Here is an 8745-nt window from a genome sequence, read left to right on the forward strand (position 1 = left end):
GTGGAGCATGTCTCGGAAGATCTTGTTCATAAAATTTTGAAAGATGGAGGGTGAATTGGAGAGCCCATACGGCATAACCCGGTTAAGGCGGTTTTCCACTCATCCCCTTTGCGGATACAAATCAAGTTGTAGGCACTCCTCAGGTCAAGTTTGCTAAATACCTTAGCTTCTCGTAGGTCCTCTAATGTGGTTGGGACTAAGGGTAACGGGTAGGTAGATTTTTCCACCGGGGGGGGATAATGTAATGATTACGAAAAATGTATTTATGATAATAAAATTTAACTAACTTAAAAATTTTTTCAATTACAAAGTAGTTTTTTCATCAATCGTTTTTGTTTTAGTTAAAATAAACCTTGTTGTGACTGTACCTATGTAATTTTGACCATCAGGAGGGCTCGCAAACAGCATCTGCGTCCGCGTGCAGGCAAAAGGCTTGTTAGAGATGCCTGAAATTGTAGGAGTAGGTGGCTGCAGTGAGGGGAGGAGTGGAATAAACGCACTGCCCTCACGGGGTGGAAATAGATGCCTACTGGATCATGGGCAGATATTGCGTTATTCTCACTCTGGCGCTGTGCTGCTGATAAACGTGATACAATTAAATTTTAGTTGTTTTTATATGAAAAACATCGAACATGACTCCATAGCTCTGGTTTCCTAACAGCACACATACTAGTGTTGCCACTTTGAGGATTTTGTTGCCAAATCTAGCTAATTTATTTTTGCTGGTGCAAATTTTTATTTTAGCTGTATTTTAAAAAAAATTGCTATTGTTTTTTCGATTTTTTTACTTGGCCACACCCTGCTTTAAGTCCATGACCTCTCAGGTTTTCTCTCAATTAATGCCACGGCTTCCATGACGGAAACCCCCATTTCATTAGGTGAGTTGACCTAAGGAAAGGCTGCAGCCACTAATAGGTGTATTTCATCATCAAAGTACCGAGGTAGCGATTATAAGGAGCATATGAAACCATCAGCTGGAAACCGTTCTCATGCTACTTTAATGTACTTTAATGCTGCAGCAACGCTTCAAGTCAAACACACCTATTTAAATATCAACCAAGAAGGACTTTGGTGACACCTAAGTGGGTTTCCATTTGGAAAACGAATATGTCAACATTATGTGTCTTCACATAATTTTCATCATATTTGATGTGCTGGCAGATCACAAGAAATTCCTAATTTTACTATTATTATACTTGCTATATTTTTGTACTGTCATCAAAAGTATAAAATATATATAAAAATATATGTGGCAGGTGACGTCTGAGGAGTAAAGTTATGAATGAAGGGGGTGTGGTTAGTTATGTATAAAGATCAATGGTAGGAACGAGAACTGCAGGTGTTTGTTTCTGGCCGGCAGAAATACACTGACACTTCGTTTGTTTGCTAGTGGTTCGCAGGTGGATCTCTTCGGATCTCCTCAGGAGATAGGTATGACTCAATTTGAGATTAAGTGTTTTAATATGTGGTGTGTTTTAGCAAGAATAAAGGCATTTTAATGTGTGTATTTCAGTTTTACGAAACTTACGGCTCATATGCGAGGGATTTGTATATGCCATTTTGGATTCCTTACAAGGGTAGGAGTTTGACGTAGTTCGTTTTAATAGATGATTGTGTAACTAAATAGTAAAGGTATTGTATTATGTCTTTTAGCTCTACGGAGCCCATTTGTTGCTCTTGTGTTACTTTTGAGTTTATTTTTTGGTTTGAATGTTTGGTTTGTGTGTGTGTGTGTGTGTGTGTGTGTGTGTGTGTGTGTGTGTGTGTGTGTGTGTGTGTGTGTTTTTATAAACCTTTTAGGATGCAATCAATAAATCTTGGGGATTTATCTGAAGTGGTGACCTGTTTTTTTTAGTTATTTATTTATTACACACACAAATAGCGACGGCAGCAGCAGCTGTGATGATTGGTCTGTAATGAGGACACAAAGAAATTCTAATACAGAGAATTTATCGAAGTCCAAAGTTTTTTGGTATTGTAGTTTGAAATGTTTCCTGATAATGTTTGGGTCTCAGACACTTTTTAAATTAAATTTAAAAAACATTTTTTGGCCAAATACACAACATATCATAATTTTGCACTACAGTTTTATGTGATGGAAATAAATGTTTTGTCTGAAATATGAACAGCATACTTCAGCAACTTCCTTTTGTTTTCCTGTTTCTCTCTCAGGAGGGCCATCTTGAAGTTTGCTCCTGCTTCGCTTCAGATGACCGCAACTGTACATAAGAAATATTATCTATATATCTCCTTACCTATTAGCGTAGGTTTGATGATTTTCAATCTGCTTTTGTATTATGGCAATGTCCCTAGTATCTGTAAATGAACTTTTTTGTTTATTTGTAAGCGGCACTCCACAGGATGATACAAAAGGAAATGGCGAGTTTTGCAAAAAGGATAGTGTTCAACTGAACATATGGCTAGAGACTTTAGTAAATTTTGTATTCTGCAATTAATTATTATTATTATTTTTTTTAAAATGTGAAACTACTACATTTGACCAAACATAAAATTCTGAACGTATTATAAAATGTAATATTCATGTGAACAAAATTTTCAGCATCATTACTCCAGATTTCAGTGTCACATGATCATTCAGAATTCATTCTATGCTGATTTGCTGTTTAAGAAACATTTCTTATTATCGATGTTGAAAACAGTTGTGAAACCATTTTTCTGTGAAAACCATGGTATTTTCAGCATTCTTTTAATTGAACTTGCAAAAGAGTAGTATTACAAGTTTTGTTTATTTTTAAATTTTAAGAGTTAATCAATCCATCTATTCTGTATGAACCTTTTTTTTTTTTTTTTTTTTTTTTTTAAACAAATCTTTAAAATATTGAAAATGTTTCTAAAATAGAAAAATTACTAGTTATTACAACATATTTCAAATCTATCATGTTGTTGCAAATTATTTCGTGTTTATTCAGAATATCTTCCTATAAAGAGACCTAGTGAGTATCAATGGTTTTCACATTTTTAGGGAGCAAACATTTCAGTGCACTGTAAAGATTTTGTGATTGAGACAGCCCCACAATATTCTTGAAAGAGAAAATTAAAAATTCTTTTAGTGATGAATGGCATCACACATACATCATATGTAACCATGTTTAATAGGAGTTCATGATAAAATTCAATATAGCTCATTATAATCAGTAATGCGGTTTACACTGGTTGTGGCATGGTGTGACAACAAATCCCATGCAAGTACAATTTGCAAATGGGAAAAAAATGACTTTTTTAAGGGGGGTTCTTGCACTTTATTATAATAAATTGATTAATATTTCAATCCCTTGTGTTATAAAGTTTGAAGTCTGTTTTTTTTTGGTTATAAACTGCGTTCATTTGATCATAAATGAAACCAATAAATGTTGTGAAATAGTACTATTATTATTTAAACTAACGTTTTTATGTGAATATGTTGTAAATTGTTAAAATGTTATTTATTGCAAAATTAATTTTTGGAAAGCATGATTTCTGAAGGATCTGTAAAATTACCAACCAAATTACTTTTAAATATAAATAAAATAAATGCAGCAGTGGTGAGCATAAAAAAAACAAATCTGATCCTTAAACTTTAGGTAGAGTATGTTTGAGGTATTACTAACATGTCTAGAGAACATGTCTTCCTCGACAGAGGAACACTTGAACTCTAGTGCATGGGAGAATCTAGGAACATAATCACACAGCCAACAATATGTATTATACAATGTATTTCTAAACATATGTATTATAAATAGCCTACAGCAGTGGTGAAATGCAGAAAATAAAAATAATTTACAGAATATACTAAAAAATGTTTTAATACATTTAATAAAATGTATGTTTTTATGTTTACATTAGAAATGCTCTTGGCTTTTTTTTCTTCTGAAATTACAGAACAAGTGGTATCAATGTGTTAACCATGAAAGATAAAAACCTATTTTAAGTTTCAGGACATGAATGCAAACCTTTAGGCTAATTCCATAGGTAACTCCTGCTCTAATTCAGCGTATACCCGTGGAAATGATCAGTTAACAGTTGGGTGATTTTTCCTCTCCACTTCCTGTAAAGTGACTAAGTATCGATGTTAACTTATTCCCTATGCCGTTAACAGTGGCCTTCGAACTGAGCATGTTAACCCCCTTCGGACTGGAATCTAACTTAAAATGGCAGAATACCCTGTGTATTCCACTTCGCAGTCCACTTACTGTCAAATAAACGCACCTTCTGACAGGCATTTAATGACGTCAATGCTATAATGTCATTGTTTATCAACTCACACGTGATCTAAAACGGTTAGGCTTTCTCCAAAGATACCGCCTCCGAAGGCTGGTATCTCCCCACAAAAATATCTCTGATTAGACGCTGCTTCTTGACAAACTTGATAAAGCAATGTAGCACGGTGTAGTAATACTATAAAAACGAATACTTCCTTGTCCGCATGTTTTTATTGAAATAAATATTTGCATTACATGTTTCCCTGACAATTCGGCAGTTTATGTTACGTAGTTTATGTACTTGGCAAGGTTTGTATATTGTTTAACTCTCGGTTTTTGCTATTAATGTAATACTTCTCTTTTTTATATTTATTTGTATTCTTGAAATTGTTCTGAGATATGTTATTTTTTAAGGTATCGATAATAGTAAACACGTGTTTTTTTATGGACAGTGATTCTCGCGATATCTCACGGTCATCTCACAAGGCCAAACTTTCACAGAAAAACAAAAAAACTAATCTTATATGCAAATAATACCACCCTTTAAAATAACGCTACAATTAGCTGTGGTTTATATAATTCAAAAGAGCATGTTTTCGAGGTATGTGTTGTGTTGACCCAGTGGCCTAATGGATAAGGCATCAGCCTCCGGAGCTGGGGATTGTGGGTTCGAGTCCCATCTGGGTCGGCTTCTTATGTGTACTTTTTGAACCGTACTGTGACATGCATAGCCTAAAATATAAATATGCTCACGATTAATTCATGACAGAATTTGCTATAGAATCTTTTTTGCTCATATCACTGACTATATTTTTTTAATGACATGAAAATCTGTTAGAATCTGCAAGATAAGTATGTAATTCTGAAAGTTCTTTTCATGAATATAATTATTCCCCGCATAACACCTTTTTGGGACATTGCATATGCTTTATTTTATTTAGAAATGCGTAATTTCTTAGGTTATATGGGTCTGTTGTTCAATTTAAATATAAAGATATTCAAATTCAAATTCAAATTCAAATTTTATTTGTCACATACACATACATACATGGTACGACATGCAGTGAAATGTTTTTTACAACCGTCCAGCATCAAAATAGAAAACAGAAAAACAGAATTTAAATATATATAAATATAAAATAATGTATAAAAATATGTATAAAAAAGTGTGCAAAGTTTAAAAAATAAAATGTAAATAAGTGTAGAATATAAAATATAAGTGTAAAATGTAAAGTGGCTGTGCGAATGTCCAGTGCAAAGTGGCTAGTGCAATTGTCCAAGTAAGTGGTTGAATATTATTGAAAGATAGGCAGTACAGTATGGTAAAGTTTTTAAATGCCCAAAACCAAATTTATCATTATTATTATAAATCTTGCACATCTCTCTAGTGAACAGAATTTATACTACAACCTTCATCTTTCAAATGTTCAAATGTTCTGTCACTCCCTGAGCATCATAGGCATAAATCTAAGCATAAATCGCTTTGGATACACATTCAAGGGATCAAATTATTCTTATCACATTATTTAGTGATAATTATTCAGATTATTTGCATTCTCATTGTGTAGCACCGCCTTAAGCTTATAGTGAATATTATGCTCAGCAAGCACTATAAGTAGAGGCTTGTACTACTTGGGGTAGTGTTTTATATAAATTTCAGTTTTGTGCAAAAACAAAATATGAATATGCACAGTGACACTCCATTTGCATTGTTTTCTGTTGTAATTCAAGGAGAATGAATGGGAGGTGCTGTTTGGCTGAACAAGTGTGTGACTTTAGTTTGAGTCAGAAGCACTCTGGAGTGTGAGGGTTAGAGTCCCAAGAACACTGTGTGTGTGTGTGTGTGTGTGTGTGTGTGTGTGTGTGTGTGTGTGTGTCAGGGTTAGAGTCCCAAGAATACCTGTGGGAGTCCCCAACTCACAAAGACCGAAAGGTAAAATTGGGGCTGTTTATTCAAAGTAGTGAAGCCTCTCCTCCATTGACATCCCTTAAAAATAACAGCTTCCTTCTCTGCACCACATCATTAGCGTTTTACAGTGTCAAAGCAATGATAACAAGCATCTTACGCAATGCAAAATAAACATCTTATTGTCTTATGCCACAGATTTTTTCAAGTTGTAAAATGAAGTTCTTCAAAAACAAAGTTTAAAGTACCTAAAATTAATAATTATTGCAAAGAATTAAAATATATAAAACACTACCCCAAGTAGTAAAAGTCTTTACTTGTAGTGCTTACCGAGCATAATATTCACTAAGCTTTAGACAATGCTACGCAATGAGGATGAAAATATTCACAATTAAATAATTAATAACAATTAAATGCCGGTTTCTCAGACAGGATTTAAATTAAGCCAGGATTAGGACTAAACTACAATAGTTAATCTTTGTTCACCCAGAGATTATGTTCATCAAAGACCAGAACACCTAGATGCACTCTGTGGACCGATCACCAGATCCTGATGCACACACACACACACACTACGTCATTTACACTATCTGACACAACTGCATTTAAAATTGAACTGGAAGTTAGTTATAACAAGATATGACCTTTAGGGTCTGCTATACCATAAGAAGAAGGATGGTGACCCTAGGGGGTCACCTATATTGGGAAGGTATTTTTAAAAAAGGCAATTCTTGGTCTCCTATTAATGTGTGGAAAAGTACTGCTGTTGATAATGGTAACCTTGAGGGGTGAGACAAGGTATAAAAGGCAGGACCGCCCTGTCATCTTTGTCGCACTCTGCAGCAAACTATGTGTTTTTCTACGACTGTCTGACCTTTCTGCAAGAATAAAATCCTTTAAAGACCATTTATATTCCTTTCTAGAAAAAAATGGTGTCTGCGAGGATTTCCAATCAGGTTTTAGACCATACCATAGTACTGACACTGCTCTCGTTAGAGTTTTTAATGACCTGCTTCTATCATTGGATCTTGGTTTTATCTCATTATTAGTGCTATTAGATCTTAGTGCAGCATTTGATACTATCGATCACAACATTCTCTTGGATAGACTAGAAAACCATGTTGGCATTAGAGGAAGCACCTTAGCATGGTTCAAATCATATCTATCTGACCGCTATCAGTTTGTAGGTATCATATAACTCACAAGTGAAATATGGTGTTCCTCAAGGCTCAGTGCTCAGTTCTAGGACATTTACTTTTCAACCTATACATGTTACCTCTGGGAGATATTATCAGGAGACATGGTGTTAGCTTTCACTGCTATGCTGATGATACTCAGCTCTATATTTCAGCGCAGCCTGGTGATACACACCAAATTGAGAATCTAACAGAATGCATAGTCGATATAAAAAACTGGATGATGAGTAACTTCCTAATGCTAAATTCTGAAAAAAACAGAGGTGCTAATAATTGGACCTAAAAACCCCACATATAATAATCTAGAACAGAGTCTAACACTTGATGGCTGCTCTGTTAATTCTTCATCATCAGTTAGGAACCTAGGTGTGCTACTAGACAGCAATTTTTCCTTCGAAAACCATATTTCTAGCATCTGTAAAACTGTGATTTTCCATCTTAAAAATATATCTAAATTACGACCTATGCTTACAACCTCCAATGCAGAAATATTAATTAATGCGTTTATGACTTCGAGGTTAGATTATTGTAATGCTTTATTGGGTGGTTGTTCTGCATGCTTGATAAAAAAACAAACTTCAGCTAGCCCAAAACGCAGCAGCCAGAGTCCTTACTAGAACTAGGAAGTATGATCATATTAGCCCGGTTCTGTCAACACTGCACTTGCTCCTTATCAAACATCGGATAGATTTTAAAATCTTATTAATTACCTATAAAGCCCTGAATGGTTTAGTTGCTCAATACTTGAGCGAGCTCTTATCACATTATAGTCCTGCCCATCCGCTGCATTCTCAAAACTCTCCTAAACTCTGGAACAATCTCCCTAACTCTGTTCTGGAAGCAGACAAGCTGTGCCAGTTTAAATCTAGATTAAAGACACATCTTTTTAACTTGACCTACACTACACACCAACACACTTTTTATTATTCAAATCCGTTAAAGGATTTTTGGGCTGCATTACTTAGATTTGCTGGAACCGGGAACACTACTCCTAAAATACGATGTACTTGTGACATTGTAAAAAGAATGGCACCTGCGCTAATATAATTCCTGTCTCTTTCTCAATCTGTTTTCACAGTTCGTATCCAGATTAGATGGTAGATCAGCACCTAGAGATTATGTTCATCAGAGACCAGAACACCTAGATGCGCTCTGTGGACAGATCACCAGCTCCTGATGCACACACACAAACACTTTTACAATATCTGACACAGCTGCGTTTAAAATTGAACTGGAAGTTAAGTGCTGGGCGTCCGGTCAGAGGAGAACTGACCCCAGGTTAGGGGTAGGATTGAATTAGAGTTAGGGTTAGGGTTAAGGTTAGGGTTACGATTGAATTAAAGTTAGGGTTAGGGTTAGGGTTACGATTAGAATTAGGGTTAGGATAGAATTAGGGTTAGGGTTAGGATTGAATTAGAGTTAGGGTTAGGGTTAAGGTTAGGGT

General features: G+C 35.0%; 1 long non-coding RNA gene and 1 other non-coding gene across 2 annotated transcripts; both read left to right on the forward strand.

The window, feature by feature from the left end:
* The first annotated feature begins 1338 nt into the window (after positions 1 to 1338).
* On the forward strand, positions 1339 to 2818 carry LOC122346517. Its single transcript, XR_006251139.1, has 3 exons — positions 1339 to 1431; positions 1514 to 1577; positions 2173 to 2818. It is a non-coding gene; the product is annotated as an uncharacterized LOC122346517 (long non-coding RNA).
* A 1996-nt stretch (positions 2819 to 4814) lies between these two features.
* Positions 4815 to 4887, forward strand: trnar-ccg. The gene has a single exon. It is a non-coding gene; the product is annotated as a tRNA-Arg (tRNA).
* Positions 4888 to 8745: the final 3858 nt, after the last annotated feature.

Source organism: Puntigrus tetrazona, chromosome 6 (genome assembly GCF_018831695.1).
Source record: "Puntigrus tetrazona isolate hp1 chromosome 6, ASM1883169v1, whole genome shotgun sequence".
Classification (NCBI taxonomy): domain Eukaryota; kingdom Metazoa; phylum Chordata; class Actinopteri; order Cypriniformes; family Cyprinidae; genus Puntigrus; species Puntigrus tetrazona.